Here is a 17305-nt window from a genome sequence, read left to right on the forward strand (position 1 = left end):
GCAATAATTTTCCAGAGTTTATGGCCACACCTGTAGCGTGATTGGTTTTGCTAGAGATCGAGACATGTGCATCAAGTTCGCATGACATTTATGTATATGTGTACATCAGCTGCGGCACGCGTTTCCGTTCCGTAATGTTCACATCCACATGGCGAAATAGGAAGCGGACTTAACACGCGATCGATAATTTATCATATTATTCGAACAACAGCTAGACAGGAAAATGATTAATTAGACGTGAAAAAACATCTCATTTGTGTGTATTTGCGAGTAATACCTTTATGCTATTGCATGTGTCATGTGTCGCTCGTTTACGTCATAAATTCAATTAGAACGCGATGCTTTATGCAGCGATGACTAATTCGAATGATTACATAAAACGTCAATATGTTTTTTAAAAGATTATATTTTTTTTTAAATAAAAAGTATTAATATTTTTTAGTCCCATTTGTAAAAATTAAAATAAATATATTAATAAAATTAGATATATATTCTTTTTGTATGCGCCTAATATGAGAGTTTTGACCGTAATTATGGGAAAAGTCAATGTCTTTCAACTTTTCAAAATAATAATTGTAAATAAAGAAAAATACAAGAAAGTATTGAAACACAGCTCGTTATAATACCATTCTCTTTTGGGAAAATACATGCGAGTCATGCGAGAGAAGCCGAGAGGAAATTATATTTTCACGTTTGCACCAGCCGTTAGGATGGCCGAATTTTAACGACTGAGGCAAACGTGAAACTTCCAAAACGATGAAGGAGCTACGAGCGTCCGACTCGTAATCGTAACTCCGCGTAATAACGCTTCCTTACCGGAGGTCGCGTAAGACGAGGGAGCGAGCCGCGAGTTACCAGCTGACATCGAATCGGTGGGTTTTAGCTCTTGTCGGCTCTGACGATTCGCCGAGAACGTCTTACATTCATGACTCTCGAGTCTCGAGTTCACGAGTTCTCCCTATATAAACGCATCTCTGTCGCGATAATCCGTATCCGGCCGAATTGAGGATTATACGCCGGCGTATTTGCAATATTTCTATGAGATTCCAGCTTATTCCCGTACCTCCTTACAATTTTGCGTTGTTTTCTCTTTTTTAAGACTGCAAGCGCGAAACTCTTCCTCGGTGGTGGACCGTCTGTCTGAAGATTAACTCACGCGACGACCGATATTCTGAACGATATTTTCGCCACACTTTGCGTTTCTTGCTTATCTTTTCGAGAAGAATAATTTTGCATGTTCGAACGGTCTTGTGAAAATAACCGCGGAAAAATACTGCATAAACTCCTTCATTATGCTACGAAATTCTAGCGCGCGAAACCATCCAGTCGACTACCGAGTCAGTCGTTTGTATAAATCTCGAATGATCTTTTTGAAATATCTCTCTTTATTTTGAGTAGTACAGGTACAGATATGTATTTTAAGTATATAGGAGACAGATGGTACCTATAATCGAATTACGCTTGTAATGATTTGTTTTGAATAAAAATATTAAAATGCATGCATAAAGATCCAATAAAAACCTCTTTTAAACCAAAATGTTTATTAATCTAAATGAATCGAGACCTAAAATGAATCAGAATATTCCAATTATTAGGACGGAAGGACTCAAACAACTTCACGAACGTATCTTATTATCCTTGGAAAATCGGCATACCGTCTTCCGGCGTGTTTCAGGTCGATATATAGACATTAGGTCAACGAAAGCATCCCAAGTGCATCGCGAACTGCATTGCGGAACATAGCGGACTGCAAGCGCGCGGCATCGAACAATCAGTGTAAGTGTATCTGCGCGGATGGGTTATATCCTCGTTTGTATTAAGTCTTACGTGACGCGTATTACGTAAGAGGTAGAGGGATAACCATCCGTGCGTCACGAAGCGGATAGGAAGATAGATATGTCAGTGTCTTGCTGCAAGCTGGTCGCGTTAATTACGTCCCTTGTCCCCACTCTCGGACCTCTCCTGCCTCCGTCCACGTGCGGTGTATACGGTGCCGCGTGCGGAAACCATCGACGTCTTATAGAAGCCACTGAAACGTCACCGGGTCTCATGGCTACGCAGTAATTGGAAATCTCATGGTGTACCGCAACAAGGTAGTCCGCGTTGAGCCAATGCGCGAATGCGCATATCAAAGATATTCATTGTCAGTTATTGCTCCGAGAATTTGCAAATAATTTATAGGAATTCGTAAATGGTATTATCAAATTTTCATTTGTGAACGTTTTTTGGTTGTCTAATATGATAAGATTTAAAAGACATCTCTCTTTAATTAAGAATAAAATGCATGTAGTTTCGCGTAATTGATTTATCGCGTCAATAAAACGAAGACTAAATTAAAAACAAATGATTGCAGTTTATAATAATAAATTTTTGTCAATCTCAAGATGAATTGTTTCATTATATTCAGAAAGAACCGAATATTTTTCAAGCGTCTTAGCCGCACAACTCAGGTCGTAAATTCTTGGACTGATCAAATCGCAAGTACGGTACGCTACACCCCGCTTTTTAAAACACAGCCCTACCTACCTCACGAACGAACTGCGTCGTGCCCATTTCTCTCTCTCGTCGAACCGCCCGTTCGATGTTTTACATCCGCTGGTACGGGGTCGCAGGTGGACGGAAGGAGAACGAGCGAATTCAAGTGGCTCGTTCCCTTCTCGACCGAGTACCTCGCCTCGGCCGATTCCGGTGTGTGTACGAGCGAATAATATTTCCACGATCCGGTCCGGCGCGGCACGGCGTTTCCGCGCCCGTGATCCGCGCGGGCAATAAAGGAAGACCCGGGCTGCGGTAATGGCGCTTGGCTCGCGTAATTACCAGTTATGCGTCGATGGTATACGAGTCCGGGGGCGCGCGGCTAACCCGGCCTACAGCGCGGGGTTAAAGCGGAACGGTAATGTGTCACTGTCGTCGGACCACAGTACCCCGAATGGTTATCGCCGACGTGTGTCGGTGGCCCCGGTATATGGTGAAGGAGGACACGCAGCCCGCGCTTCACGTAGTCCTGGGTACAAGAGAGGGTTGGACGTGTTGCTGCGTCGGCGGGGGATACAGTTAATAACAGGGGCTAAAATGTCGTCGGCAACTCGACGCGCTTCATCGCCGCAGATGAGGGCCGCGCGATTCTCGCAATTTCGCAGATCCGGCATTTGGGATGCCGCGCCGTGCGCGGCGTGCAAGAGACTTCTGGACCGCCCGATGCCGCATCGCCCTGGCATTGTAACGTCGGATTAATTAAACGTTTTGGTTACCGCGCGCGGTCAGGCCTGTTACCTTGTAACTATGCACGATATAATGAAGATGATGAGAGAGAATGTCACGTAGGAAACTGAATCGCGGCAATTAACGTGAAAAGCTGATGGATCCCTAGACAACTCGTTCTTTCTTTCTTTTCTTTTTTTATTAAAAAGAATGAGAGTCCGTAATGAAGATCAATTAAACGCAATAGCTTTTTTTCTGATCCTGAGCGAGAAAACTGGTGAAAGCATTGTTTTCCGAATTACTTTGATTCGACGAATCAGCGTTTTTCGGCAGCGGCAATTATTCTCACTCTAATTGAAAAGCCGTCGAGTTAAGTCCCTCATTAGGAGGTTCCTCCGTGCTCGTGTTACCATTTGACTTCATCAATCGCGAATTGATGATCCCTCTTTTCGACGAAACCTGACGATCTCTGTTGAGATCGCGACAAACGTCGAGTATTCCTGTCGTAAATTCGACGTTCAAACGAGCAAAATTTTCTCTTGGTTTATATTCGTAGAATGGTTTCTTCTCTTGGTCGCTCTTATATATCCGATCGATCGATATTTTGTAGAAGCGTGTTTCTGGAAGGGGGTCATCCTGATAGGGCAGAAAGAGCGGCGAGCTTCGCGTGTCTTTCTTGATTTATAACTACCGATCGAGCCGGTTCTCCTCCCTCTCGTAATGCTCCACGACTCGCCAATAGCGATTCCCATATTTCTATTCCCGCGCGAAGTAATTCCGAACTTGGAAAAATATTTCTTTTTCGATTTTTTATGTAAGGTTTTCGTGAAATAAATAACTTATTTGTAAGTTTGCACATAAGCGATACAATTTTGTTAATTCTAAAACACCAACTAAAATTAATTCTAATTAATCCAATTGTTATAAAATTATAGATATGATTGTTACACATTATATTAAAATAAATGATACAGCAAATTTTGTGGTCAAATGTTTTTACATCAGTATATTAATAAAATTACTTTTTGAATATCTCTAACTGCACATTAATTTCTTCTTGAACGTTTATAGTGGCGATTATGAAAATCTCTTGAACCCTCTTTTTCATCCACCGTCTGTCATCCACGTCAGAAAATTATTTTCCAGATCTGGGGATTAACTTGTCGCGACCGGGGACGTATCGACCCCTTGTGACCGAGAGCGGCCCCCGAAGATGGAAATCCCCAGCCATCCTATCAGATCCGAAGTACGTAGTTATGCACGCGAATAAGAAGGGTCGATCGTCTTATCGAGGGGGCTTCGACGGGGTGTATTTTATCCCCTTTTGTATTACATGCCTATTGCATTACGATTTTCATCAGAATACCTAACCGGGTTACGGCGCGTCCTCGCTATAATAATGGGAGGAGGACGTTGCGACGCGGATGAGAGAGAGAGAAGAGCTGGATGGATTGGCGAATGGGAGAAAGCTATTCTCCTCTAATTGGCATCGTGGGTTACGTCGAAGGGAGGCGCCGCATCATATTTTCTCATTAAAAGCGTTTACCCGAACGGAAAGTTCTTTTATACCGTCGAACCGTTTCAAAAGTTCCTACCTCGAACTTCCTAAACAGGCAACTCGTAGACGAGGATGAAACTTCACAAAGAAGTTAGCGCGCGAAGTTACTCGCAGATTTCAATGCTAGCCAGTCTCTAAATAATATTGTGCTTGGCGACGTTGCTTGCATTATCGAAATTTGTTTATGCAAATGCGTCTTACATAATCGAAGTTGTCTATAGCATTTGTTTCAAAGATAGCGAGGATGATAGTGATATTGGATTAGATCCGTTATAGCTTCGCCTGATTAAGTTGGCCTCAATACATCGATAAATGCATAGCACGCTATATGAGCTCCTGTCATTTTATGCTTCCATTTCCATATTAAGTTTTCTTGAAGAGAAAAAAATCTACGGCGAGAATTCCATAAAGGAAATCATATATTTCAGAAAGCTCTTTTTATACCAATATTTTTCCCATTGTACAATGTGCATATAAACTATTAACCTGATATAATGATGATATTTAATAAAAACTTGTCGACACTTTATAATTTTTCTAAACACCATAGTTTTACAAGAAAACGGCATATTATATAGAGCGCAACGACAATTGTGACCATTTCTGACGTATCATTCGAAGAAGTAACGCGGTTATCGCGAGAGATGTAGTTTGAATCGATGGTATGCTGAAACTTCGCGTAAACTGCACTCGATTCGCTGAGAACGATATTGCTATGAATCTGTATCGGAAAGTGCATGAGATTCAAAAGAAAAATGACTTTAAAAAGACAACGATTCTTTGCACGACCAGTTCGTCGATACTATCGGGACTTTAAAATTTCTTATATAGCCTGCCATCTGGAATAATATGCCGCACGTTTACAATCTTTCGGTATCTGCGGGTCTGACGAAGCATCGTAAATTTTGTGACGCACATTTTACTTTTAGGTGAAATAATATTATAATAATAAAATAATAAAGCCTTATTAGAAACACAACAGATTATTAACTTTACTTCGCTCTATTTTTATATCTTAACTTGAAAGGTATCTTTTTAGAGTTGCATTTAGAGACTCGGGGCACGAATTTCAGCCGCATCAGAATATCCCATGCCCTTATCACGAAAATTGCACGCTCCGCGCTGTGAGTTGGCAGACAGAGTGAATGTGCTTTTTGTGGCACGTAAACGGTATTATGGCGAATAATTAGTTTAATCTTCTGTACGTGATACGTATGGTAATTTTATGAAAAAGACCTACTTAGTTGACCGCGCGCGCCACAAGTTTAACGCTCAAGATTTAGCATCTACTAGAGAAATACTACATTGCACGCTCCATTCCGCACAATTGTCCACAACGAAGACGTGGAAGTCATCGCGATAGCCATCGTAGCAGCGAGGGAAAACCGTCAGATCGGCAAAATTACTTCGCCGGGGAGATTTGTAGCTGTCGCGGGAACTTCGGAAATCACTTTGACACGCGAGGTGGATAAAGCACAGTCGTTCGTACACGATAAAACACGGTCGCCGTGGAATCGGCGTGATCGGTGGTGGTTCTTGAACGGCGCCGACTGTCACGTACACTGGTCGCCGGGAATGCATGCACGCGGGGGCTGCGATGATTTACCCGCAAACTTGGCGGAACACGGGGGACCAGGGGGGCGGGGGGGCGAGCGCGTCGGTGGAGAAAATTTACGCGACGTGCTCGCGAGCAGAAAACGACGAGCGTGCCACGAGCGTGCACGTGCACGGAAACGTGTGCAGTTCTACGGCTATCTGTATGAAGTTCCAGCATCGACTGTCTCCTTCGTCGGTATTCATGCTTGGAGTCAACCGAATCGGGGACTTCTCCGCCAGCCGCGGGGAACGACGTAATGCTGCATTAAGCGTGAATGGACCGGGTTCCGTGCTGGGGATACGGACGGGACAGCAATGGCCGACGATGTGCCCGCTATGACATTCTCCCTTACACGCGGTAGAATAAAGGAAAAAGAAAATAATAAAAAAAACAAGTAAAAAAATAGTGCAAATTAGAAATTTGCACTTGGCTTCCTCATAGAGGAAGTGATGTCTTAAGATCACGGTCTTACATACAGGTCTCTCAACTCTGATGTGTGTATGTGCCAAATTTACCGAAATTTCTATAACTCCAGAACTAATTAACGAATTGTATATGAAATAGGGGTAGAATTTTCCGGGGAGTACTATAGAGTGTATAGTTTTTTGTTACCGATTTTCTGGAAACCGTTTTTTATTTTATTTTTCTAATTCTTGAGTAAAAAAATTTGACGAAGCAAAAAGAACCCCTTGATTATTAGCAATTTTTATTAATTCTATATATTCTTCAGTTTTTTTTTTCTACCCCTATTTCATATATAATTCGTTAAGATTTGGTTGATTAGTTCTGGAGTTATAGAAATTTCGGTAAATTTGGCACATATACATACATACATACACACATACATACACACATACCGACATTTTTTAAAATAGCGATTTTTCAACGTTTTAGAACATTCTGAACACATTGGCAAAAGCAACTAAAAAAAAATTTTTTTTACGAAAACAAAGCTTCCTTTATGAGGAAGCAAAAAGAGAGCAAGGGATGTACGCTCGTTGCGCGACGCAACAAGTGTGGCGTGCGCTCGTTGTTGCAGCCGCCGCTGCGTTCGTTTCTTACGTACTTGTGAAAATTTCTTGTATTTCACCGAGGAGAAATGTCGATTGCCAGCTGCAACAATAATAATAACACAAACCGCGCGCGCGTTGCGTCGAAGTGTAATCGAAGTGCTTCTGACGTTATACTTTTTATTTCACTGTGGAGCGGTAATCTCGCGTGATCTCGTTGAAGAAGCGAGCTTCAACTTATTCAACCTTTATTCAAAGGTGTTTGACCAAGCCAAGTAATATTCCGCGGTAACACTGACAACTTTACGAGTTGCCGTACCGTGCAAAATGAAACGAAGCGAAGCACAGCTTTATAATTTCCGAAGTAGTCATTAACCGAGATCAATCAATCCATTTCCCAACGCGCCGTCGCGACGGTTAAATAACAGCGAAATACCTGTGTTTGTCGGGCCTCCACTTTAATTACTATACGCTAAAGATTTCGCGCGTTCCCGGTTAGGCGCGCCAGCCAGCAGGGACGCGGAGTCACCGACACGCGCTCTCGCTCTGCAACATTTCTACCCGAATGCACCCGGCAATATGTAGCGCCGGGGCACAAATTACTTCGCCGAGTAACGCGCGCTCCGAGAGAATTTAATAAATTCTCTGATTCGCGCGCGAGTTAACCCGCAGTTGCGCGTCACCGCTCGGCATCCGCACGGCACCCGCGTACCTAATCCGGCTAGAAAGTTTCTATTTCCTTCCGAGTCGTTCCGCGCGAGCGGCATTATTCTCGCCGACATCCTAGAAATTATCGCGGCACCTTCTCCGCCCGCGCGCCGCTATTAGCGTCCCGGCCGATTACGCAGCCGACGTGGCAACGTTAACGTACTGCTAGCTGCTGCTGTGCTGAACCGCGCGGCGGTATTTTAACGCGCGAAATGCACCGGGCGCGCGTGTTCGCGCGCTTATATTCGCTCGTAATTACCGCGCGATCGTTCGCGGAATCACCGCGCGAGTGGAAATGCGCGACCGCGGAATTTAATAAACCTTTCCGCATCACACGCCGACACACACACGCGCGGGCGCGCGCGCAAAACCCACTGACCTAATTCGCCGCGCCTTCTGCCTCGCGATCTTTCGATCGCGTGCGACTGCGTTCCCCGGGAGGGCTGAATTTTGATGTTTGCGCTTTGCGCGCGATCTCTCCCTCGCCGAATGCCGGACCTCGCGAATATCGGTATATAGGCTACATGCGTATACCGGGAGGAGCGTCGATACAGAATTACCGCGGTGAACTACCTGCGCGTGACAGCCGCCCCGGGCCCTCTCTCTGCTCGAACTCGTGACTATTCAATTCCGGCCGGTCCGTTCGGACTCTTGCGCGGCTGCCTGCACATTGCACGTCTCTTCCCCATTGCATTGGCTTCCTACCCTTAGTCCACCTCTCATATGGCTAGCCCAGCTTCGCTCTCTCACGCCGTCGCCCACGGCGAGGAAAGGAGAGCTACCGATAAATATTCACAGATCGCTCGAGCGCTGTTTGCGAGAATTCTTTAATAGTTAACGCGGTTGTTTACCGTTCGATTTAAATATTTAGGTGCATTTTGCATCCTCGACAGCAGGATGCAAAATGCTAGATTATTTTATCACTTACGATGTTTTAATATCTATTTAAATTATACATGTAACTAATTTTTTAATTTTAGCGAAATTATAATCTATGAATATTGTTTTCAAAAAAATGAAAAATTTTCAAGAAGAGATACGTTAAATTAAAAGAATTTTACGAATAGCGTCAAATTAATTTTATATTAGGATGCTGAAATTTTTGAAGTTTAAGAAGAACAGATTTTTAGAAAGAACATCGCAAGAGGATTGTATTTTGAATGTATCGTTCTATTAAACATGTAATTTTTGAAAATGTTGCAACATGAAATGAAATGAGTATCTCCGAATTTTAATTCTGGAAATGATTTAATAGATGTCGATGATTGAAAACTTGATTGATACTTTAATAACGATTTAATTAAGTTATGAACAAATATGAGAAGTAATTCATATTTTTTTGTCTTTTTACGTTACAAAAATGCAATATTATTATAAAGTTAGAACGAAATAACCACATACAAGAACATGTTATTGCTAGGTATGTAATACGAGTGACATCGTATAGTTCATCTTATGCGTCGTACACATCGTTTATTGACACGTGTAAATATCGTGAGTAAACACAGTGTGATGACTGGCATTTGCCAGTTGGTTAATTAACGATTTAACGACTGCGGAATGCGGATCACTTGTTGAAGTATAATAATGATATTAAATTAAACTAGTTTTGAACGCGACCTTAAACTAATTAAAATGCATATTGCGAACGTGTTTAATTAAAATATAACGTACAGAGTTAGATATTATTTTTGCATCCATCTATTAATAATTGATATAACAATTTACGAGATGCTGACTCACTTTTATTGCTTTAATACGTTTGGACTTTGCGTCATAGAAGAGAAACTTTAAATTAAATTTGAAATCTCGAGGAAAATTTCTCGCCTGTTAATATTCTTCGAGAAAATCAACTCGTGAAACGCTAGGCTGCAGCCATTGTGTATTCGTATAATGAATTCGGACAGGAGACTTTGATGGATTCCGGCAAGCACTTCACGAATAGCACGAACACGTGGCAGACGTTAGCCTGACGAGCCTGACTGCGACTATGCACTGCGGCGAATATGCGAGCGACGTTTCTTACACTGGTCATCGCTAAAACGGTGCAGTTTGGCTGGCGTCAAAGGTATGATTTAGTGTTGGTCTAACTGACGCATTGGTGACACTCCTTTATTGATTTCGTGGAAGTAGTACGGCAACTGGATTGACGTTTTCTCTTCGTTGGATATTGATCTTCTAAAAATAAGATTGCGGAGTACTTTGCATATTACTCGTCTGGCGCCATGACTTGCAGCCAAATGACAAACCCGATGAGCGATTACATCGCCGTTTAAAGTTGACGTATTAAATATCTGTACACGTTATGCTTATACATATTACATATTATATGTATAATAATAAAAATATTTTGTAATATTATATTATGTAATATTAGAATATGTAATATTACAAAACATTCTATATCATTGAATAACTTCTCGAAAAAATTACTTTCTTTGTCAAGAAATTATGTTTCGCGAATAGAATCTTATTCCTTCAAATCACGTCTCCAATTTTACGCAAGGAGAAAAATACATCGTCTAAACTCTGACCCCGATACGAATTCGCTATTTCACTGCAGCCGCGAGGAGAAAAGGCTGTTCCAGCCTACATCGGTGACATATAAGGAGCAATGGATTTCTCCGACGAGGGACCAGGCGGCGGAGGCGGAGGCGGAGGCGGCGGGGGGAGCCGCGGGGAAGTCTGACGACTTTACACACTGCCAAATCACATATTTTCAATTCAATCTGCCTCCGCCCGCCCGGCCAACACAGGACGATCGAACGAAAAACCATTATTTTTCCTCGGACGAACAAAGAACGGAGGAAGATGGAGTAGAACGGAGAGGGAAGACCGCCTACACTGAAACGCGCCCGCGCGAGGACGAGGACGAGATGCGGAGGAACGAATTTAGGAAACGGGAAAGTGAGGGGGATGGCACGAAAGGATGGCCGATACCATTGTCGGGATGGCCCCGACCACGAAATATTACCGGTTATTCCTGATCCACCCAACCTACGCGAATTCGGGGATGCAGCCATCCATTTTGATAATCGTACCGGATACGTCGTATAGATCTTGCTGGTAATATTTACGAGCTATTGCTCTCCCGTTTATTCCTCTTCCCGTCTCTTTCTCTTTCTTTCTCTTTCTCTTTTTGTCATTGACTCATTTCAATCACTCGTGCTCCTTTTTCTTTTAATGAGAGCGTCGAGCAAGTTTACGCGTAGTTGGAAATCTACTGGAACTTCCGCCTTGGCGACTAGACAGAATTCATTCTCGCACAGTGTATTTGAAAGCGATATCAGAGCGCAACTCACTCAGTCGTCCGAGTTATTTATTAACGGCGGTTGTTGAACTTTCGCGCGAGCGCATATTGGATTCGGTTTCACTGAGGTTACCCGGAATAGCATATCGTTTTAAACATTTTAGTGGAGAATCCCGTATATCGATGCTACATGCCCTCGGATAATCCGTCGGATCCATTCTTTATTGAAGGTATTTGGCTCGTATCCGACAGTCGAGGGATCGATCGCACGTCGTGTTTTCAGTACGGCCCGTGTATATACTTCGTTCGCGAATCGATCATCTTGATTACGTCCCGCGGTATAAAAGACTACTCTAAAAATACGACCGTGGAATCTGAAATTTATCTTGGGAAGAAATCGGAAAAATAACCGATGGTTGCGCTGGCAATGGGGAGGCGAGGGAGGGATTGTACAAACCGCCCTGAACAAAATAAAATATCGTCGTGGCTGATATCCATCCCACGTAAGCCGATCACGGGATATACCTGATGTAACCGTATATGTTTAAGATCGCTAGGTTTGAGAGTCGGCTCTTAAGAATCCCTTTCGATTATTGAGACGTTTCGTTTCTGTCAGGTCATCTTGACTTCTTCGTCATCGCCGTTCTTGTCGTCGTTGTGCTGCGTACCGTCGACCCATCAAAGCGCTTTATTTCTCTCCAATCCGCCATATTTTCGCAATCGGTAACAAATATTCGATTGCTGCTCGCTAGACATAACGGGTTCCTTTCGATTATTGGACTATCCCCATTATTCTTGGCGGACGATTTTTCTGGTCGCCGTTTTTCTCCCTCCGGCGTTTTTACCACCCACCTTTCTATGTCGATCGTGCGCGCAAGGGATTATATTTGCCCGAAACCGCCTCCAATAACCTGCCCAGTTATTCTTTTTCTCTTTGACATCGATTTGCATCCCGCATCTATCCTTCTGACCGTCTCTTCCTAAAAATACCGCACGAACAGGATCAGAAACTCTCATCGTTGTTCACTTCCATTCGTATGTTATCCGCGAGATGACTAATAAATAAAAGTAGATTTCTGCACCATTATTGATTTCATTATTTTAATCATCATTTCTCACGGAAAAATATATCATTTTTTATTACTCTGGATTATGTTTATTACAAATGCGTACATAAACTTTTATATAAGATTCGTATCAAGGATGATAACGCAACCTTTGATAAATATGAAGTCAATTTTCTTGTTGCTTTAAACCTTAAAGACAGACGTAATTACTTAACCTTAGAAATTAAAAACTTCTGATGAATAAAACTCTCTAGGTCTCCGAATAATAATCTCCTAATGGCAGTAAAAAAAGGAAGGCCAAGTAAACCTTACTTTAATAAAATTTTAATTTGAAGCTTAGTTTCACCAAGACTTAATATTGAAATTGCGAAAGTTGCGAAGGAGGATAACGTTCAACCAAATTTCCGCCGAGAAAAAATATTCTCCAAGTTCTTCATGATTTTCTGAAACTAGATACAAAAATCTCACTGGACATCTGTTGTAGTAAAGTAACATACACTGAATGTGTAAACTAAAAAACTTTACATAACTTTAAATAAAAAAAGCTTTCGAGTGATTTATATGTTTGAATAAATTTTAAATATTGCTCTATTCCATAATTTTGTAATTATCATGCTGTAACGTTACACTTTTCTTTATTATAAAAACAAATATTTTGTTAAATATTGTATTTTTTAGAGAATTATTATTTTATACATGTATATAATTACTCAATAACTATTGCAAAATAATTTTGCAAATAATTTGCAAAATGGTATATAACTTTTCTTTTTAGTTTGACCCAATCTATCTTCACCTTTTGGTTGGTCAGTCGGACACCTTGTATATACTACTATTCTATATATGTATATGCAAATACGTATATAATGTAAATATGTCTAAACATATGTTGGTGCTTGAAAAATATCTTTGACGAGCTAATGAAGTCGACGGTAGAAAAGAAATTTTTAATAAAATTTCAGTTGGAAAATGTTGTACAACGAGCTCGTTGAGCGGAGGGGAATTTTTTTCTTGCAACGTAAAGCGCATGCCAGTAACTTTCGGCATAACGGAGTTCCGCTGTGATAATTTCACCGAGAAATTATCCGCTGTCCGACTCGCTCCCGCACAGCCTCGCCCATCACTCCTTTTTTTTACGTCCGTATATCTCATTCTGCATTCGCACTATGCTCTATCCCCTCGTGTACTTTTTTTATGCACGACCTCGATCGTATGTCGCGCACGTGTTCTTCGCATTTTATCGCCCCAAATTCTATCATTGTTAAAGCCCTATTATGATCTGGCTATTCCATGTGCATTTTCCTCGCGTATACTCTTCTTTGACGAATAGAAGAAATTTTTTGTTAAAGGTGTAACATTTAATAATTTTTATCATATCAGTCGTGAGCAGAATTGTTTTGATGTGGACTACACATTGATTAGAATATTTAGAACATTAATCGGTGTGATTTTATATTGTAACGCATTATATATAAATATTTCAAAATTATACTATATTGGCGCACGTCTTTATTATTTTGATCTATAACACGCGTTATGTTTACACAGGGTCGTCACGTTTATCATTCATGCGTTTGACAACACTCGAACCGACAGGCAGGTGCGAGCAGCACCGTGTATCGAAGTGTCATCAACTTTCATAATACCGCGATCGCGATAAGTACCTAATAATCAGAAAACGTCAAACACGATTATTTTCTACAAACAATTAAACTAATTAATTATTCGGCATGCGCGCCGCGAATAATTAATTCCTGCAATTAACAATTAAAAATGTATTGATGTATTTATCGAAGAAAGTATTTTGTGCAAATTTTTGATGGAAACAGAAATTAATAACTATATATATTATTTTGTCCCGATACTTATATCAGCGATAATGATTTTTTTTAGATTCGAATGTATCTCGCATTGCGCTTTCAATTTTTCGCTAATCCGAAACGTAATTTGATCATCTCCGTATTTCTTTTTCACGTTATTTTCGCGTTTTGATGAAATTCCGTCGCAACGTGCAACAGTAAAGTGCGCGTTGCGTGCAATTAATGTCGGGAATGCCATGCCGTACAAAGTGCTGTACGATTATCCTATTTTAACAATTAACATGCGCGATTGTAATTAACTGTGTTTTCGTGACTGTTATGTTATCGAGTGCAACGAACGAATCCGAATAATGTATTCAAGAAGAAAGGGAAACCTGGGAGGCAGCGGGTGACGGCGGAGCAACCATATGGCACGAATAAATTATTAAATTGTTTATTTCATTTGTTATCGGCATTAAAAATCATTTACAATTATTTTATGTACGGGCTACAATTATTCTTTGATAAATTATTCATTGATAATAATCGCACAAAAAATTATTGAGCAATTCCTCAAAAATTGATAGTTTTTCCTCATAATTATTATTCTTCGAAATTGTGCATTCGTGGTTAATCACCGTAAATCATCTATCTGTTCGTATCTTAATATCTTCCATAACTTTTGTAGTGCTGACATCCACTTTTTTCCGTCTCTCTGCCTTCCTATATTCTATCGATCGGTCTATATATTTTTCCGCGGCCGACCTCGATCGTATGTCGCGGATGTTTTCTCTCGTTTTATCTCCGAAATTCTATCGTGGTCGAACTTCCATTGTGATCTCGCTGTTCGGTATAAATTTTCCTACACTCCCACCTGTATTTCGTAGTGTCACCCCCCTTCCCCCCTCCTCTCGCTCTCGCTCTCATTTTTTTTGCGCTCTCTCTACTCCAAGCGGTTCTATCTCCGGCTCTGTTTCTCGTATCGCTCGGATTCGACGCATTCTCGTGCAGTTTCGTATAGTTGGCCTCTATGGCAGTAAATAAATAAGTAGGATTAGGCGCGACACGTTTATTCCCGCTCGCGCACTCCACTCTGCGTATTACCAGCGTGAATTTCCGGCTGGTTTTCACGCCGCCACCCGGATTTTGCCTGCCCCTGGCCCCCGGCATAGTCAACTCTGCTAAAAAAAGAGAAGCGAAAAATAACAGAGCACCAATGTCTTCCGTTTCTCCTTTTATTTATAGGATCGTTACGTCACGCTCGGCAGAATGAATTTAACACTTCGATCCGATACGATTTACCTTTGTTTTTCAACAGCATGAATATCACACGCTGATTGTGAATCCGTAAACCGAATAAACCGAACGTGCGATCTATACGGTATGAAGAACGAAAGCAAAAATTATAGGAAAGCGTCTCAAGAGATAAAGAATTATAGAACACAAATATGCTGATCAGGCATGAATAATAATTATTTTATTTTTTATATAATATTTTATATAATTTTTTTTATATAATTGTTATATAATTATTTATATAGTTTTTTAATATAATTTTTAAATATGATTGTTTAATGATTTTTTTATTTCAAAAATTTTTTAAACTTTATTTTTCTATAATACAAAATGCAGATTTTTTAATTTATTAACGTTTAAATGTCGGATCTGTACTTTCAGCCCGTTACAGCTGAAATCGCGCGTTGCTGTATTAAATTTGTGTGTCATGCTTACCAGACGATGCTACATTTGTGTTTTATTATTCAAAGCGCTCGCATTAATATTCATGTATGTTGATAGTTATAGTTACAAGGTACTTCCTGCAAGTTTAGGTCTAACCGGAACAGTCGGGCATAGAACGCAACCCGCAGAGGTAACGCAAATTCGTGCCAATAATGCCACTTTGCATCAGAGGGCTGCGACCGAGGGAGAGACTAACTAAATTACAGATGCAAATAACAGAGGCTGCTTCTTACCGAGATTCACCGGATCGAATGTGGGAGTAGCTGCGAGCCACTTATTGAGCTATTAATTTGCACGTACAAACAGGCTCAATCTGACCGCCATTTATTTAAATCAGGAGGAATCTGTCATTTAACGTTTCGGCGACGTCGACTGGCCGGCATACCTTGTCGAAATATATATATATATATACTTGTGTACTTATATTCAATATATATACCCGCTTATATATATATATAGGATGTATACCTTTTATTTTTCTCTCTAGCTATAACTTGTTTAAATGTTCGGATATTTTTTAAATTTCTTTACTTCGTGCTACTTTATCGTTCAATTACGCATCCGAAAGTTGAATAAATCTCCTCTTGTGAGAGATAATTAAATATATGGACAATGAGAGATAATAATATCATTTAATTAATCTTGAGAAATTGCTTATAATCTTATGAGACAAAACAAGTATGAAAATATCTCTTATAGAGAAGCTAAGGTACAAATGAAATTAGCGTCGCGTGCAAACTTGCCATTTTAACTTGATCTATACATTTTCTTATAGATATCGCTGTGACCAGGCGATGCGCGTAAACGCGGTTAATGAACAGCTCGCGTTTCTGTGTCATATAAAATTATAGAGAAAGAAAGAGAGAAGACAGAGAGAAAGAAAGAGAGAGAAAATCGTACAGCAAAAGTTGAACTTACGTCACTTATATTATCTGCGTTTACGACCATCCCACATTGTAAATGTGCTCTCACTCGCAATAAATCTAAAAGATATGTAACCGCCCATAAAATTGCGCCTAAATGTCTCCACGTTTCATTCGATAGAGTAGCGAAAATTGTGTCATAATTTTTACTCTACTTAGCCCTATATATCATATGGAGAGAGAAGTACAAACAAATATAAAATAGATGTAATAAATTATCAATTATATATAAATGACTTATACTGAAGCTTATTAATAATCGCTACTCTGGTTTCTAATTTTTATATGTAGAGAATATTTGATAATATTTGATAATTTAACAAAAAATGGACAGTTTTGTATATCTCTTGATTATTTAATTATTATGTACTTATATAAAACATGGTTCTTTTTTATTATAGAGAGAACTATAAAAATACTCTCTCATTCACGACTGATTTGATGTTTAATTG

At 40.4% G+C, this 17305-nt stretch overlaps 1 protein-coding gene and 1 long non-coding RNA gene across 10 annotated transcripts in view; one reads left to right on the plus strand and one right to left on the minus strand.

Annotated features, from left to right (window-relative positions):
• Positions 1-17305, plus strand: part of LOC143895616 (CUGBP Elav-like family member 1-A) — a 553022-nt gene that overhangs the window by 281927 nt on the left and 253790 nt on the right. The window lies entirely within an intron of this gene.
• The window catches only part of LOC143895628 (uncharacterized), a 342321-nt gene that overhangs the window by 262413 nt on the left and 62603 nt on the right, over positions 1-17305 (minus strand). The gene's annotated exons all lie outside the window — the stretch shown is intronic.

The sequence above is a fragment of the Temnothorax americanus genome, unplaced genomic scaffold (assembly GCF_048541705.1).
Source record: "Temnothorax americanus isolate GAGA-0224 unplaced genomic scaffold, ASM4854170v1 Scaffold16, whole genome shotgun sequence".
Taxonomy (NCBI): Eukaryota; Metazoa; Arthropoda; class Insecta; order Hymenoptera; family Formicidae; genus Temnothorax; species Temnothorax americanus.